This window comes from Pteropus medius, unplaced genomic scaffold (assembly GCF_902729225.1).
Source record: "Pteropus medius unplaced genomic scaffold, Ma_sr-lr_union100, whole genome shotgun sequence".
In the NCBI taxonomy this organism is placed as follows: Eukaryota; Metazoa; Chordata; class Mammalia; order Chiroptera; family Pteropodidae; genus Pteropus; species Pteropus medius.
In genome coordinates this window covers 3,741,631-3,757,986 of record NW_024340697.1, presented here as the reverse complement: position 1 = coordinate 3,757,986, position 16,356 = coordinate 3,741,631, and the positions used below count along the sequence as shown (strand labels likewise).

Genomic DNA, 16,356 nt, shown 5'->3' with positions numbered 1-16,356 from the left:
CAACAATTAATATAAAAGAGGGGAAGAGAGAGAACGAGAAAGATTGAAAGAGAGGCGCTCTGACTAGCCAAGTAAACAGGAACCAGAACCATCACTGGAGATCATGGCCCAAAGGTAATCAATCATCCTCCGATCGAAGTGATCCCTCAGCCCCACAGAGCTTTACCCTTCTCTCTCGGGTGCTCTCAGTACTGTGGCATGTGTCACAGACATTAGACGAAATCTGTGCCCATACTCCTGAGGTGAAGGGTGTGGCATGAACTGTCTGAATAAAGTTGAATATCAACCAAGAAAGAAATGAGGTGATAGGTGGTCAGGTGCTACTGAAAATCTTAAAAAGTTAGAGAAAACAGAAATGGAGTGAAAGTCATCATCCCTTGAGCTGACCCCTCGTCACACCGGTACCAGCTCTTATGACTCCATTTTTTAAGCGACACCCAAAGGTAAGTTCCCAGGTGGCTTGGAGAGTTGAGATCACGTGTGAATGAGAAAGAAAAAAAAGGAACTGGTGAGTGGTTAAATGCTGGATACCAGAGTCACTAATTGCAGCAGAGTGGGTTTGAAAGGATCGAAGGTTATAGCTATTTTACAAAGGCCACATGCAATGGCCACCCTTCAATAGTGAAAAAAGAACGAATTCAGAGGGAGGAGTTTAAAAGACTTTTAAAGAGCACTGTTGGTGAAATAACCCCTCTTTCATATTAATTGTTGTCTCTAATCCATACCATACCAGCAGCTATAGAACACAGACTTTTATTCTGGGAATAAACGTTTGATATTATTTAACCTAATGCCATTTATAGATGAAGAAACACACATCATATGGATAACGGGCCTTTGGAGATAGCGTATTAAAGCCAGGAGTTATTGTATAGAGTCAGTCCAGAAATGGACGTGAAGGCTTAAAAGTCGTCTAGGTACAAGCAGTAATTGAAATCATATATGATGATATCGTGCATCCCAGCAGAGGGGAGAGATGCAGTTCGGCTTCCAAGCAAAGCATGGAGAGAATGACACACCCATAGTGAAATGGCCAAATGTACACCACCCAAGCATAGATAGCTACATGGTTGGAACCATGTGAATAAATAGAGGAAGTTATACACATTCATATTTCACATTATTTTGGCAAATCAACTGAACTTTAATTATTTTTTACTCTTGGGATGAATCTCTCTGCTTCTCAAAGATTGTTAAAGAAATAAAGGCGAGTTCTAAATCAATGCAGTGTGGTAGTGTTTGGCTAAAAACTGTAAACATATATAGGAAAAAGAACATGAGAAATTGTTACAAGGTTTGTTGGTAAGCATCGAAAACACTTAGATCCATGGCGAGTCAATACCCATGATTATATTACAGAGGGCAAAATTAATTTAGCATTCTTGAAAGCAAAGATGTACAAGTTAAAATAGTTTCAATATTAAATAGTATGGCTCTACAATCTCAGATAATTCCAATAAATATCATAAAATGTATGTACAAAAGGGAGGGAGACCTAAAAGCAAGCTAATGACCTCATCTTACATGAGATTCAAATACTTATATTTCTTTGTGAAACTGACAGAGATACATACGCTGTCTTTTTTTTTTTAATTTAATGGTAACCATTATAATAAAAATACATTCGGTGTTTCTAGAGGAAAACAGCCCAGGAATTAATTAATGATGGCTATGAACACTTACTATGTACCAGGCACATTCAAGATATTTACTTATATAGCCCCCTTAATAGGGAAATGAGCACTATTTTTATCCCCATTATACAAATTTTACAAATGAGGACATTTACACACAAAGAACCAAAGGCTACTGAGCCTTGAAATGCTGAAATGGGATCCACGCTTAGGCAGGCACACGCTTGGGCTAACGGCCTTAACAAACACTCCACACATGCATCAAGAAATGAAAACCAGTAGGGACCACAGAAAATATTTTTAAAAACATAAATCGAGATGTTAGACAATCAAACGTATTAGTATAAAAATAAACATAAATTTGTTAGGCTCATTTTTAAAATAGTTAAGCAATAGAGGTATATATTATTTACTAGAGACAATACATAGAACAAAATGATGTAGAAATATTAAAAATAAAAGGATGAGAAAATATGTATCAAGTAATTAAAAAAATAAAAAGTATTAATTCAGATTGTGATAAATAAATATAGCAACACTACACAGATCAAAAGTATAAACCACAATAAAATCTAATAGCCTAGATCAGTGCTGTATACTAGAACTTTCTATGACAGTGGAAATGTTCTATGTTTGTGTTGTCTAGTACGGTAGCTACTAGCCACCTGTGGCTATTGAGCACTTGAAATATAGCTAGAGAGGCAGATGAACTGAATTTTTAATTTTAATTAATTAAAATTGTAAAAGCCAAATGTGGTAAGTGACTACATTATTGGACAGCACATGTCCAGATCTTAGTGTATATGTAGTAAAAGGTTGCTATGATTAAAAGGAGAGTTTAAAAGAAATATATGTCAGTGTTAGATTGTAAAACAACATTGAAATATTACATAGGCCAAAAACAAATAAGAACATAGATAACATGAATAATTTAATTACTAAAATTATTTAATAGTTACATATAGAACTTTGCCCTTCACAAAGAACATGCATCCACATTCGTGAATATTTACAAATGGTCATCCACAAAAAACAACAAAAAACAAAAACAAAAAAACCATAGTTTTAAATTTCTCCAAAGAGAAAATTTACTGGCTACAATTCAACAAGCTAGAAGCTCAAAACAAAATTTTAGTTAAATACACACAAAAATCAACAAGTTGGAAATTGTAAAGCGTTCATATAAATTTGTATCGATTTATAATCAAAATAAGCTCTACCATTAAAGCTAATTATAACACATCAAGATTTACAGGCTAGATCAAAATTATACTCCGAGGGAACTTCAAGGCATTAAATTTTATTGACATTAATAAAAAAAGACAATGAAATAAATGAGCTAATTCAATTAAGATGAGAACAAGATAATAAGAAAAGTCAGAGAAAGGAAATTATAAAGGTAAAAGGCAAAATGAATAAATTAAAAAATAGAAGAAAGTAATAATTAAAAAACCAAATACCTGGGAAATAAAAAAAAATAAAGAAAATAATACAGGGAAAACCCTCAATTGAGTTTTAGTAAAAAATATTAAGTATCAAACACAAAAATGTGAAAATGAGAAAGGGAATACACGACAATCACAGAGACAATGTTTAAAATATTATTTTAATCATATGCTAACACAGTTTAAAATCTTAATAAATGGATGATTTCTAGCAAAGTATATATTACCAAACTGACATAAGAAGAAAAAGAAAACTTCTGGTTATAACAATAACTTTAAAGTTTTCTTCCGTAGTTACCAAAAATATGATCTCACTTATATGTGGAATCTAAAGAACAACAACAAAAAAAGGAACAAACAAAACAGAAACAAACTCAGAGATACAGAGAGCAAACTGATGGTTGCCAAGTGAGAGGTGGGGTTCGGGTATGGGTCAAAAAAGTGAAGGGATTAAGAAGTACAAACTGGTAGTTACAAAATTGTCACAGGGATGTAAAGTACAGCGCAGGGAATATGCTCGATAATACTGTAATAAGTATGTATACTGCCAGGTTGGTACTATACTAATCGGGGGCATCGCTTCATAAATTATATAAATGTCTCGCCACTATGCTGTACGCCTGAAACATATGAAATAATATCAGATGTCAATTGAAAAAAATAAAATAGAAAAATAAATTTAAAAAATAAAAAATAAAATAGCATAAAACTAACATATATATATATATTATATAAATATATATCTTCCAAAAAATCCACCATGTCTTAAGAGTTGTTCAGATGAGTTCTATCAAATCTTCAAGAGGCAGAATACTGATGCTCTAGAATATGTAAACATAAGGCCGATTAAAAACCTGACATGGAAAGATTATAGAGATTTTTTTAGCCTAAACCACTGTTAAATCCATAGGCAAAAATCAACGTTGAATAGAGACAAATCAAAACAGTGTATTAAAACAACTATTATATATTAGAATGACATACCTTGAAAACGTGGGATTTATCTAAGATTTACTACTAGGAATTTTATTATTTTGATTAAACACTTGAATATGTCAAAGGAGAAAGATGTTATTCCAAATAGATGTTAAAGGAGTGTTTTGTTAAATTCAACATTTCTTCCCAATTTTTAAAAATCTTAGAATCCATAAATATATGACTATTTTTATAACATAATAATTAACATCTCTGTTAGGAAACGGTCTATCTCACATCTGTCAGCACAAATGCATACTCACGGAAATTAAGAGCAATTCAGGATGTCCAGTATCAACACGTTACCTAAAACTAAAACTGTCCTGGAAGTTATAGTCAATGTACTAAGACATGAAAGAAACAAAATAGCTATTCCTGTAAAGAGGAGAAATTCTGTCTACAGCCATGCCACCCTGAACATGCCCGATCCCGTCTGATCTCGGAAGCTAAGCAGGGTCGGGCCTAGTTAGTAGTTGGATGGGAGACCGCCTAGGAAGATTAGGTGCTATAGGTGTTAAAAAAAAAATTAAAAAATAAATAAAGAGGGGAAATTCTTATTTTGTGATTGATTTTGTCTACTTAAAAATGTATAAATAAAACAAAACAAAATTACTATTGGTACAGAAAACAGAGTAAAGTACCTTGATAAAAATAAAGAAATGTAAAAGATTTTCCTATGTATTGCTAGTAATAAATAATATAATGACAGAAGCATTATAGTTATGAGGGGGAAACTACCCTAGATTTAATCCAGGATTAATAGAAAATGTAAAGAAATTATTAAAATCCGTTGTGAGACATAAAATAAGATTTGAAAACATGAAAAGGCATTCTATTTTCCTGGATAGAAATGCTAATTTGTAAGGTGTCAATTCTTCCCAAAGAGTAAGATTAATGCAATTCCAATTAAAATTCCACTAGGACATTTGAGGAGCCTTTAAAAGTGATTCCAAATTATATCAGGAAGATTAAATGGATATCACCTAAAAATAACATTTTAAAAGAGAAAAAGATTGAGGAAGTGTGTGATTTACCTAATATTGAATTACATATGTACATATTTATGTTACATATGAGAATCTGTTATATATTTATTACATAATTAAATTTATTGTATATGATAGCATATTAGTAATAACAGGAAGGCAAGTTCATTACATAACGCTGTGACAAAAGCACAAAATTTATGTTTATGACTACATATATTCCAAAGCACATTTCAGAAGATTTAAATATAGCAAACTTACAGCTACAGGAGCACCGAGGTGGTGTCACTACAAATATATAACAAAAGCTGGACACAATAAAATGTTTACGTATACAGCTGACCTTGAAAGAAAGAAAGGAAGGAAGGGAGGAAGGGAAATTCTCAGGCACCAGGAAAGGACTCTCAAGCCACAGCAGTAAATAAGCAAACTGACACCGGAGTGTCCAAGACCTTATTATGGGTGGGGTCTGCTCTCCTTTGCCATGTGGGTGGTCGGGGAAGGAATTTATAGGCACTTGTATTAAGGGGATGCCAGTCCAAGATATTGCATGAGCCCCATTGTTGAAAGTCACACAGTTAAGTTCTAAAGAGAAGAAAATAAATCCATACGTAGATATATCACAGGGAAACTGCATGACACCAAGGACTGCTCAAAAAATTTTGAAGCACCCAGGGAGAAGAGACAGATTATGTATAAAAACAAACGAATACAATAAGATTTCTAGCAGACTTCTCAACAAAAGCCAAAGACAATGGCTTAACATTACCAATGTGCTGATGTGCTGTCAACCTAAAATTCTATACACAGGAAAAAAATATCACTCAAAGTAGGAGAAAAGTAAAGACATTTTCCAAAAGAGACAGAGAATTTTCCATTCTCAAACCTTTAATTAAAAAATTTCTAAAGCTTACTTACAACTCAGGAAAAGAGAACTGACATGCAAAAAGCAATAGTGAGCAAATGGGAAAACGCAACAATAAATCTAAATAATCACTGATGGTAATGATAACAATAAACATTACAATAGCAGACTAATGAGCATAGTAACAATAAGTTGGAACTAAAAATCTAGACCACAATAATATGGATACGGGAAAGAGAATAACCAAATTTAAAGAGTTCTCATGTCTGATATTGTTTGGAAAGAGACTGACTATATGAAGTGATTGAGACCTTTCGTAGAGTCACTGAAGCACAGGGACCAGCATTACCTGAAGAGGAGAGCGCAGAAACTTATCTGGGCTGCAGACAGGCAGCAGGCTGGCACTGGGCTCCCCATGAGGTACTAAACAGTAGGGACACCGGAAGTCCTATAAATAGCTGGCACTCCAAATCTGAATAGCAAGGCCAAAGTGGCCTGTGTGCTCCCTGACTGTTGAGCATCCTTTCCACGCTGCCCTGTAGGAAGGGGCGGGTTCCCGCGACAGAACACAGGCACGCACCACAGGCTCAGCAGCACCACGGCCCAGGAGGACTCTCTGTAGGATGGTGGCCAAAGGGAGACCCCTGTCTTCTAGCCTGTTGCTTCATTTTCCCCTATGAAAGCCCCTTCTTTAAAGAATCTCATATGCCAGGGTAGATTTTCTTCCATATCCAAAGGTATAACTGGTAGTGACCCAGAAGAAATCCACCTGGCATGAAAGTCATGCATGTTTTTATAATTTGAAGGCTAACATTAAATTAATAGAGCACAATAATTCCAACCAGCAGAGAAAATGCGGAGAGATAAAGACAACTCAAAACAGAAAAGTGAGAAAAAAAATTGGTAAACAGAAAATAAAAAATAAAACCACAGAAATAAGTTTATATATCACAATTATCATGAAAATATAAACAAATTAAATTTACTTGTAAAAGGATATTCTCCAAATAGGCAATTCTAATAAAATTAGTTTTCCAATGTTTATAAGAGACGTAACTCAAAGATAAGCCACACACTTGGAGAAAGCATTGCAAATCCTATATCTGATAAAGGACTTGTACCTATAATATATAAAGAACTTTCAAAACTTTATAATAAGAAAACAAACAGCCCAATGTGCAAAAAATTTGACCGGACACTTCTAAAGTAAGATATATATATATATACACACACACACAGCAAGCAAATACGCACACATGTGCACACACACAAAGATGCTCAACATCATTTGTCATTAAGGAAACGCAAATTAAAACCACAAGATGCAATTACACATCTATTGAAATTACTAAAATTTAAAAATTTAATCATACCAGATGTTGGCAAGGATGCAGAGGAACTGGAACTCCTGAGACTGCTGTGGGAGTGTAAAACGGCACGAAAATTTTGGAAAATATTTTGGCAGTTCCTTAAAAAGTTACTTATATGCCTCTCATGTACTCTAGCTATTCCAAGAGAAAAGGAAATATACACTCCTAACAAATTCTTGTGCATAAATCATCAAGCCACTTTGTAACAGTCCCAAACTGGAATCGGTTGAAGGGTCTGCCAATGGGTAAACAGATAAACAGACCGTGGTACATCCATATAATGGAATACCATGCAGCAATGAAAAAGGAATGGCCCGCTTATGCATGCAACAATATGGAGGAACCCAAAATAATTATGCTGAAAAGTGACAGAATAAAAAAGAGCTCACACTGTATAATTCAATTTATAGAAAGCTCTAGAAAATGCCAACTAATCTATAATGACAGAAAACAGATCAGTGGTTACTCGGGCGTGAGGAATGGAAAGAGACAGAAGGAAGGCTTGATAAGGGACACAAAGTTTCTTAATGATGGATTCGCAGGCGCATACATGTGTCAAAAGTTATCAAATCGTACAGTTTACATATGTATAGTTCTCATTGTATGTGAAATATATGCCAATAAAGCTATTAAAAATACATATACATTGACATAGACAAGATGAAAGCAAAAAAATAAAAAAAAGATTGAAGAGGCATGTTCGAAAGGAAAGCTGGCACACGTTAAACAGAAGAGACTTGAGAGCAAAGAAGGTTTTGAGGTAAAAAGAATCTTCATAAAAAGATAAAAGAAAAAATTCACCAGGAACATGTAAAAATCATGAACATGTGGACATCTGACAGAATAGCCTCAAAGAATATAAAGCAAAAAATTCAAAGTACTATAAGGAGAAATTGTGAAAATGACACTCATAGTAGGAGACTGTAAAATAACTCTCTCAGAAACCAAGTACACGGCAAGGAAATAGAAGATTTGAATGACGCGATTAATAAACCTAAACTAATTGAAATTTCCCTGCATCCCACAACACCAGAGAATTGAGATTCTTTTCAAATAGTCGTGGACATTTATAAAAATGACCATGTAATAGTTTACAAAGAAAATCTCAACACCAAGGAATCAGTATCATGCAGCCCATGTTCTCTAATCATAATTCTATAAGATACTGTTAGAAATTAGTCTTTAAACGATCGAAAAAACACAGTAGGAATTTAAAAATCACCCATCTAATTTCCAATTGCACATATCAGCGTGGATACACTCCACTAAAATTACAAACTCCACTAAACTCCACTGAAATTACAAGGCTAGAAAAGGGCCAAAACTCACAAGCATGGAGAAATATGAAAAAAGGCCATACCCACAACATTTTGGAAGCTGAAACACAGATGGAATTTGCAATGGCAATGAGAAATCCCCAATGCAAGCCAATTCATACCACAGGACGCTGGAATCACTCAAGAATTGGAGCCACTGGTTACCTTTAAAATTGGCTTACAGGCAAGGCAGAAAATAGTACAATTAGTTGCATTTTAAAAAGCAGCTAAAGGCATGTATATTTTCTCTAACTCAAGTAATCTGGAAACTACTCTGATTTCGGGGAAAGAGTACAGATATATTCTCGGGAGGTTGCAGGTCAAAGGTGCTCCGCACTCGGGAGTGGGCAGAGGAAAGGGAGCTATAGTGTAGACTGGGCCCGGAAGGAAGATTCTTACTGACTGATGAGTGAAGTCCCACAGAGGAGTTTCCAGCCAGCATTGAATCCTCAAGGAAGGAGGTGAGCGCTTCTCCCTGGGGAAATTCAACTCGGAGAGAAGCCCCACAGATCCTGAGATCGGGAGGACCCCCAAAAAACAACTCCTGCCAAAGACCCTCCAGTGAAGCCGGCCACAGTAAAAGGCTCTCCTCTCCCAGCACCCACACACGAACCCAGAGTGGCCAATCAACTCCTTTTAATAAGCTGGAAACCAAGGATCCCCAGACTTTCCAGAATGCCTCTAGCGCGAAAGACAGAGATCAATATACCATAAACGAACTGAAGAAAACAGGCAAGTCAGGGACAAGGACACTTTAAAAACCTAGAATGTCATCTAAGACCTAAGAAAAAAGGTGGCATTCATTAAAAAAAAAAAAAAGATAGGATAACAATTCAAAAAAGGAAAATATCATACTATGGAAAATAAAAGCATAATAGAAATTAAATTTTAGGAGGATTAAAACTGGAAGTTGATTATATTGCCTAAAAAGTAAAACAAAAAATTGGGAAAGCCAGAGAGAAAGATAAAAACCTTAAAGGGTAAGTTTAAGAGGTCTAAAATCCAAATTATTAGAAATTTCAGAAAGAGAGAGCAGAGAATACTATAGGGAGAGAAGAATGTAAGAAATCATAGAAAAATAAATTTCCCAGAACTTAAGAAGTTTCCAGACTGAAAATTCCTGTTAAGGGACCGACATAATGGAGTCCTTCATTCAAGTTGAGCACTGCTCTATTTTATTTTATGACTATAGAGTAAGATACCATTAACTAATTAATTATATTCCAGTACAGATACAGTACTGTTGTCGTGTGCCTACTAACAGCCTAGCATCATGATACCTGGGAAAAGCAACCCAAGGCATCTTTGTATCATTACAGGATCAGCTTCCCTGTGTCGCCACGGGAAATATTCCTAGATCTATTCTACTATCAAAAATATATTCACAACTCAAAATATGGAAGCAACCCAAGTGACCATTGACAGATGAATGGATAATCGAAATGTGGTATATATCTATACAATGGAATATTATCCAGTCTTAAAAAGCAAAGAACTCCTGACACACTACAACATGGATGAAACTTGAAGACTTTATGCTGAGTGAAATAAGCCAGTCATAAAAAGACAAATACTATGTGATTCCATTCACATGAGATACTTAGAGTAATCAAAGTCATAGAGACAGAAAGTGGGATGGTGGTTGCCAGGGACTAGAGGAAAAGGGACAATGAGGAGATATTGTTTAATGGGGACAGTTTCGGTTTTGCAAGATAATGTGGAGACGGATGGTGTGATGGTAACACAACAATGTGAATGTACTTAACGCTACTAAATCGTACACTTGAAATGACGTAAATGGTAGATTTTGCTATGTATATTTTACCACAACTAATTTTTTTAAAAAATAAGATATTAGGGAGCTATCGAAAACTTAAACATTTAAAATTCTATTTTTTCTTAAAAAAAGAAAAAACAGCTTCCATTTAACATTCTCGGCTGCGTATGCATGGCAGATGTATACATACATATAAACATATATGTGTGTATAGCATTTTTCATTCAGTATTTAACGTCGCGTCTATACCGCACACTTACCTGAAGCACATAGGTCTTCACGAAGATAATCACATGGCTACTACATACAGTAACTCAGACTGTAACTTTACTAAGAATGGCTTTGAGTTTATAGTGGTCATAATTATACTTAACTTAGCATCATTTACCTTAAAATTACACGGCCTAATGTGCAGAGGTTAAAAATGAAAGAAACACAGCAGGTAGGCATAGGAGCTTTGCATTCGTTAAATAGCATGTTAAACTTATAATAGCATATGTTCAGAATACAGGGTGATGAAAAGTGTGCCTCCTTTAGTTTTCTGCTGAGATGTAGTTTATGTTTCTCCTCTCTTCCCATCATCCCCTTATCAGGATAAAAGTTATCTTCTACCCTATCTCAGCCTTTAATGAACATCAGTCTTACAGCAGCATGTGGTGGGCATGCATCTATTTACGGTCTCTAAGTAAGGAGATTTTATGAGCTCCCCGACAACACAGGTCTGTTATAACTATCTCTTAAGTAATCAAAGTTCTTCATTTCTTTCCTGTTTTGCCTTTAGTGGAAAAGGACACAGTTGATATTTGTATGTTTTAGGTTCGAACAATGTTTTAACATGTTCATTGAAGAAACGATTTTAAGAGTAGATTAAAGAAAGATTAAAAACTAGAGTCTCATATACTATACGATCCCATTTATGTGAAATTCTAGAAAAGGCAAAATTTTGATGACAGCAAGATCAGGTGTCCGGGGCCAGGGTGGGAGAAGGGATCTGCTGTGGAAGAGCCTTGGGAAACTTCTTGATCCAGACGGTGATAACAGACTGTATAGAATATCGCAATTTACCTCACTGTATACCAAAGATGGGTGTATTTTACTGCATGTAAATAAGACCTTAATTTTTAAAAAGTGCTTTGTTAAAAAGAAAAACAGCCTGTAGCTCATACCTCAGACACAATCACTATTAATAACATTGATGTTTCCCAGCAACATATATTGTAGATTTTTTTCTTCAATTGTAAACATAAATGGGATCAGATAGCCTTTTGTAGCTTACTCTTGGAACAATTTAATATAAGCATTTTCTATATTATGTGGTCTTCAAAATCATCATTTTCTTTGGCTACCTAATATTCGATCAGGTGATAGGAATTACTTACTGGATAAAACTATCAATCACGTGTCTATTGTTAGTCATATTGGTCGTCATCAATTATTTGCTTATGCAAACATTATTGAGAAGAAATTTTTGTACATAAATTTCTATTTTTCTTCAAAATTTAGAAATTTTTAGGATCTAGTCCCAGAAATATAATATTGAGCCAAATGATATAAACATTTCTGCGGCTCTTGCCAAAATCTAGATTCTTGCCAAAAGAACCACACTAATTGACACTGCCTCCAGCAATGCTTAATGGCCTTTTCACCCCTCCAAAAGTGGATAGTATTATTTTTAAAATCTTAAAGACTTCCTATTGACCTCTCCCCACAACCTTTCAGCCATAATTAACTCCTTTAATTTTTTGTGTATCGAGTTTTTCAAAACTTCTTTTTCTTTTTGTTCCTGTCTTCAATCTCCATTTTCTCATCCTTCCCTGCTCTCGTCCACCCAGTCTCCTCTCTCCCCAACCCAATTTATTTCTACTGCAATCGATGCTTTTCTATCTTTACCGAATAGACCACTCATTGTAATAGAAATTTGGAAAGGAAGGTTTCACCCAGGCCAAAACCGAATTTAAGGCATGGAAACAACAGCTCTCCTCTGGAACACAGTGCAGAAATAATCACCAGAACCAAATGCATTTCAAAGACTGGAGTGTCAGAAGCCAGAGATGCACGCTGCCTTAGGGACGAGGAATCTGGGAAAGCAGAGAGTCATGAAGGAGGGCTTGAAAACTACCATTTCCTTTCTTAAAAAAAAAAAAAAAGCAACAATCTGGGCCTAGAAGGGTCACTGGGCCCTGGAGAGAAACAGGCACACAGTAATCCACGGAAGGAGCAAATAAATTCATAAACTGCCTTTCCTAATGCAGGCCAGTCGTTACTTTGGGGTTCCTGGAAACCTTTAATTTGTCCACTATACTCACTTCTGTCAACAGCCACCCACAGTGGTCCTTTACTTTCCCCTCTCTCGGGTTCATTCTGAAGACTGCTGAAAAAACGTACACAAATGCTGTTGGTTACCATTACAAACCTATGTGCAATCCAGGGCAATTCTGCTTGAGATTCATTGCATAAACCACCAGGGGAATTGCCAAGTGAATGTGGGATGAAAGAGCATGGGCTGTGTACTGGTGCTGACTTCTTATACCAGCAGATAGGGTAAGGGTCCCATTCCTCTCTGGATCTAGAAGGAGGCAGAAGGAGAATGTAGAGATGATTCCAAGTAGGATGGGACAAAATGGTAACAGCACATTAAAGGAATAGAGACTGTTTTCCTCCTCCCAGCATTCTCCAAGACGAAGAAATAGTATGTGCCAGCAGGAGAGTCTGGAAAATTGAGGGGTCAAAAATCCCAGATGAGGAGTCAATGTTCTCAACAGCTAAAGATCTAGAAGTCGGAACTGAGCTGACTCTGGTCTTGTGAGGCTTTTGCCAACGCTGAAAGTCACGAGGATTGTGATTAAAATTTCCTGGTGAAAAAACATAATCGTTAACTTCAATCAGGTTCTGGAAAGAAAGATTTCTGTACATGTGCTAAATGTTTCAAATGATGTGAACACATATACTTGAATGTTCTCATTTGGAGCATCTCGGCGGATTCCCTCAGGCTCTGAGCTCCGAATCTCACGCGGCGCACCGCGGCGTGCTGTATTGGAATTGTGCGTTTGGGTTTTTCTCACTCATAAACTCCTCGAGCATCATGGGTGTGCTTCATCCTTCTTTACGTTATTCTCATCTCTGTATTTAAGATGAAGCCAATATCCGGTACATGGTAAGCACTTAATAAATTTTCTTTTGGGAAGAATGAGTAAAGATTGAAGTCTAAATTCATATGTTCTTTATCCGCGAATATTTTAGAGATATACCTTTAGCTGAATTCTCTTTTACTCAATACTCCAACTCAAGGAAAGATTTTAAGCTCTGATGCAGTAATATCGCATTGTAATGCACAAAGTATCTCACCAATACTAAAAACCTTTTAAATAGGTTGTGGTTTTCTAATGTGCCCAAGAGAAATTGGAATTCTAGCATGAGTCTTCCCAAGACTTTCCAAAATGCAAGCACTATGAATTCAGGATCCCATATTATTAACAAAGATGTGACTTTGAAATGGAAACACAGAAGTGGGGGAGAGTCCAGAGAGGGGCCCTCAACTGTAAAAGTCATTTAAAATGAGTTCTGTTTGTTTTGTTAATAACCATGGGATTTGCAATGGATGTTACTTTGCCTCTACTTTGACATCATAAAGTAGTCTCCATGGACCTGCTGACAGCTTCATGAGCTGACTGTGACAACGGTCTATGTCCAACGAGAAGGAACAGGCAAGTAGGGAGTTCATATTTTCATAAGTGAATGTAAAGAGAAGAGTGACTAAGTAAGTTCACTTTGTATCTTTGAAATATACATACTGAAATTTTTGGAAAAGAATTTGTTCATTCGGAGCCAATTCAAAATACTTAACGTTGACCTTCGATAGCTACTTAGTTGAAATCGTTTTGAATCAGTTAGTTCCATAAGTGAGACGATCACATAGAGACTAAATAGTGGCCCCCTACCCTGGGGTTCCCCAAGTTATGCAGTTCTGTGCCCTGCAGCCTACTTGTAGAGTAGACAATATGCTAATATGTTAAGGGATGAGAGTGAAGTAAGGGATGCTCAATGCAACAAATATCAAATATATTAGAAAACGGTCGAAAAACATACACCCTAGGGCCACTTTGGTCACTGAGTATAAAGGTAGAAAAAACAAACTCGATTTTGATATTCAAGTCCACTCTGCTCTCCACATTTTCAAAGATGAAAAAGTAAAAAAGAAAATGAGAAACTTGACACTGAGCCTAAATCATCCACTCCCTCCCGCAGAACAAACCTTTTTTAATTTGACAGGAAAATCATGCGAACTTCTCTGCACTAAATCCATTCACGGCATTCCCGAGTTTTTTGTTGAAGAGCAGAAAGGATCCAGTTTAAAATTCTGTGATGGTATGTTCATCATCACAGTTAGTATACAGGGCTACGTGAAACATATTGAGAGCATTTCAGTATAATACAGATAACTTTCCTTCCAATTATGACAGTCCAGGTTTAATTTCATGGTAGACTTGGCAAGCAAGGAAGGATGGACTAGCGTTCATCTGTGGTCTCTACATAGCTCTTGGCTTAATTTCACCAATTTTCAGGATGAACTATGAAGGACCATTAATTAATGTCCAAAACACCAGGTGGAAAATGCATGTTTATTCGATGAAACTATTATTTTCTCAGTCTGCTTCCACAGTGTATGAATGAGGATTTTCCCCCATCGAATGAAGAAAAGAGACCATTTTAAAAATGTCTGTACTTCCAAATATTAGGTCGAAATTCAAACACTTCTCCTAATAAATTTTGACAGTGTTTATACATGTTTTTAATCTAATCGCTTATATGGGTTTTTTTTTCTTCTAAAATGATTAATCTGTTAATGCATGTGGCTTTGGCAAATAGCAGAATTGTGTTTTTACAGCCAGTGTATGCATAGTTAGGACTTCTTGATCCGACAACACCTTGGTATTGGATTTCTCTTCCTCACCCTTTCATCTGTCATCCATTCTTCGCTCTATTTTCCTTCATATTTCTCTTTCCTTCCCTTCCCTTCTTCTGTCTTTGTCCATTATGTACTGTAGTAATATAGAACTGTGGCATACTTTTATATATATAAAATATCTTGTACCTTAAATGAGATGGAAATATTAATTTCGTTGGGTTCTTGTGAGGATTATATACTATAAGTAAAATGCTTAGAACACTTCTGGGTACAGAGGAAAAGTTGTGTAAGTATAATTTAGCAAAAGGTATCTTAACTTTTGGTAGCTATTGAATAGAATTTGTAACCTTTATTCTTAATTTAAAAACGGATGAGTGAAATGTCTCGCTTTTCTCTTATAAAAGCAATTTGAATAACTTTCTCTTTATCCTTCAGTCCCCTCGCCTGCGTTTAGGAATTCCTAGCACCCCCAATTTTTTATAGCCGTGGTTGTATTGTTGTGCATGACAACACAGCTCTAGGCTTCATCCCAGAAAACTGCCCGCATACACAATATTTTGCACACTATTCCATGGCTCTCGTCGACATCTTTAGTTCATCTATTGGCCACTTAGTTGCCTATGAACCTTATTTGAGAACATTTGCTCCACAGAGAAAAAAGTTTTCCTACCCTGACTAGTACCAGCTTACAGAAATGAGAAACAAAGCATGTAAAAACAAAGCTTATCACAACGCCAGAGCGGGCGCAAGAGAAAGGGAGAAGGGGGAGGGGCTCTTAAAAATATCTGGTTACTAATATTTCCGTAATAGCTGAACATAATAGTTACTTCGGGGGAAAAAAAAAATGTAAAGCATCACGATGTTTTCACACTTACGTAAGGGGTTGGCATTATTTGATTTTGCATTACATTGGAGGGGATCATCACACGTCAGGACCATGATCCATCTGTGCCCTGCCTCAGGACCAAACCCAGTGTGGACAAGTGGAGAGAGCAGATCCTGGAAGTCTGTGTCCTGGACTTTGTGTCGTGAATCTCTTCTTTCACTTCTCTGCTTTGGATGAGATATTACATTTCTCAGAG

General features: G+C 36.0%; 2 pseudogenes; both read left to right on the top strand.

Annotated features, from left to right (window-relative positions):
• The window catches only part of LOC120611742 (39S ribosomal protein L39, mitochondrial-like), an 88,049-nt pseudogene that overhangs the window by 32,832 nt on the left and 38,861 nt on the right, over positions 1 to 16,356 (top strand).
• On the top strand, positions 4,450 to 4,568 carry LOC120611805 (uncharacterized; annotated as a pseudogene).